This window comes from Phyllobates terribilis, unplaced genomic scaffold (assembly GCF_046119375.1).
Source record: "Phyllobates terribilis strain yellow unplaced genomic scaffold, ASM4611937v1 Scaffold_4__5_contigs__length_816908805, whole genome shotgun sequence".
Lineage (NCBI taxonomy): Eukaryota > Metazoa > Chordata > Amphibia > Anura > Dendrobatidae > Phyllobates > Phyllobates terribilis.
The window spans coordinates 25,024,777-25,027,820 of NW_027362764.1; positions in this window are offsets into that span (position 1 = coordinate 25,024,777).

Here is a 3,044-nt window from a genome sequence, read left to right on the forward strand (position 1 = left end):
TGCCGACTACGCCAAAGTTGACGCGCCCCTGGGCCTTCATCGCGCGGCATCGCGCGCACGGGAGCTTACCCGGAGCCGGATCTGTTGAGGGTTGTAGTCTCGTGGCGGTGACCCGGTCCGTGCCCAGGGAGTCAAACTGAGCGGCGATGCTTTAGCGGTAGATGTTGTACGACTATGCCACCCGTTGAATGCAGCGAAGGAGCTGCTGCTGCAAGACAGTCCGCTGAGGCCGGTGTTATAATTGTGCAGCGTAGTTGGTATAACCCCCAACGGGAGGGGTACGGCCTCAGGGCAGATAGTGTAGATGACGGTGGTAGTGATGGTGCGGTAAGGAGGCACAGAGACGTGGGATACAGTTTCAGGGTTTTTACTCACTGGTGTTGCTTCGGTCACTCCGGCCTTGAGTGACCACCAGAGCCGTGCTGCGTCCACCAGGTGTGGGACTCGACTAACCCCCAGGCAATTCCGGAACGTGGTCCTGAGCTCCCCTCTCTCTCTCTCTCTCTCCGGCCATCCCCACCAGGGATCCACCTTTGTCCGGTTCCCTTGGGCCTCTATATGGTAAAACCTTTTAAGGCTTTCCTGACCCTACTCGTGGTGTACCTTCCTGGTGAATGTGGTGAGGGTCGTGGCAAAACTTGACCACGACCTCCGGTTCCTGATTAAGGATGTTTTGCCTCCGTCAGTTTGGGATCCGGTGCCCTCTTCTGCCAACCCTTCACCCTTTTTAGCTCACTCGTGGGATCTCAGGGTTCCCTCTTGGTCTTATGCCTCTGGGCCTTTCTTCCTCTTCCTCTCTGCTTCAGGCCTGGCCCTGGAGCTGGGCCCAGCCGGAGCCACAGCTCCCTGTCAGCCCTCCTGGCTGAACTCCTCCTCAGCACTCTCCTGACAGACTGACTGACTGACTCTATCTCTAGATGGTGCCCACCATATATACTCCCTCTATGTGTGAGCCCAGGTGACTAGCACCCAATGGGCTCCTACCTCTATGCCCAGAGCCCCTCCCCTATCTGCCCCTACACTACTCGGATGTTCCTACCCCCCTCCCACTCCAGCCAGGGACAGACACTGTCGTACCTGCACATTCACCTAGTGGGAGTACCATTGATCTGTCCCCCGGAAATGGGATGAGTGTAGTGCATGCAGCTTGCTGAGCTCAGTTCCACACTCCATCCTTACCCGGGAGTGGAATACCACACCTCTGGTTTGAGGTGCAATACCCCTGTAGCAGCCGAGTCCTCAGGGTGCTACATATCTGCCCCCCACATCCACCTCCGGGGGCTTCTCTGTCCTCATCTACATCCATAGACATTAATATAGAGAAAAGTATGTGCCCCCCACATCCACCTCCAGGGGCTTCTCTGTCCTCATCTACATCCATAGACATTAATATGGAGGAAAGTATTTGCACCCCACATCCACCTCCGGGGGCTTCTCTGTCCTCATCTACATCCATAGACATTAATATGGAGAAAAGTATGTGCCCCCCACATCCAACTCCGGGGGCTTCTCTGTCCTCATCTACATCCATAGACATTAATATGGAGGAAAGTATGTGCCCCCCACATCCACCTCCAGGAGCTTCTCTGTCCATCTACATCCATAGACATTAATATGGAGAAAAGTATGTGCCCCCCACATCCACCTCCGGGGGCTTCTCTGTCCTCATCTACATCCATAGACATTAATATGGAGAAAAGTATGTGCCCCCCACATCCACCTCCGGGGGCTTCTCTGTCCTCATCTACATCCATAGACATTAATATGGAGGAAAGTATGTGCCCCCCACATCCACCTCCGGGGGCTTCTCTGTCCTCAACTACATCCATAGACATTAATATGGAGGAAAGTATGTGCCCCCCACATCCACCTCCAGGGGCTTCTCTGCCCTCATCTACATCCATAGACATTAATATGGAGGAAAGTATGTGCCCCCCACATCCACCTCCAGCGGCTTCTCTGTCCTCATCTACATCCATAGACATTAATATGGAGAAAAGTATGTGCCCCCCACATCCACCTCCAGGGGCTTCTCTGTCCTCATCTACATCCATAGACATTAATATGGAGAAAAGTATGTGCCCCCCACATCCACCTCCGGGGGCTTCTCTGTCCTCATCCACATCCATAGACATTAATATGGAGGAAAGTATGTGCCCCCCACATCCACCTCCGGGGGCTTCTCTGTCCTCATCTAGATCCATAGACATTAATATGGAGGAAAGTATGTGCCCCCCACATCCACCTCCGGGGGCTTCTCTGTCCTCATCTACATCCATAGACATTAATATGGAGAAAAGTATGTGCCCCCCACATCCACCTCCGGGGGCTTCTCTGTCCTCATCTACATCCATAGACATTAATATGGAGGAAAGTATGTGCCCCCCACATTCACCTCCGGGGGCTTCTCTGTCCTCCACTACATCCATAGACATTAATATGGAGGAAAGTATGTGCCCCCCACATCCACCTCCAGGGGCTTCTCTGTCCTCATCTACATCCATAGACATTAATATGGAGGAAAGTATGTGCCCCCCACATCCACCTCCAGGGGCTTCTCTGTCCTCATCTACATCCATAGACATTAATATGGAGGAAAGTATGTGCCCCCCACATCCACCTCCGGGGGCTTCTCTGTCCTCATCTACATCCGTAGACATTAATATGGAGGAAAGTATGTGCCCCCCACATCCACCTCCAGGGGCTTCTCTGTCCTCATCTACATCCATAGACATTAATATGAAGAAAAGTATGTGCCCCCCACATCCACCTCCGGGGGCTTCTCTGTCCTCATCTACATCCATAGACATTAATATGGAGGAAAGTATGTGCCCCCCACATCCACCTCCAGGGGCTTCTCTGTCCTCATCTACATCCATAGACATTAATATGGAGAAAAGTATGTGCCCCCCACATCCACCTCCGGGGGCTTCTCTGTCCTCATCTATGTGGCACCCCATGGGTCTGGTTCCCACAGTAATAGCAATATTACGTCTGTGAGCAGGTGGGAGGTCTCCTGGTCAGGAATCCTATGCATGCCACAC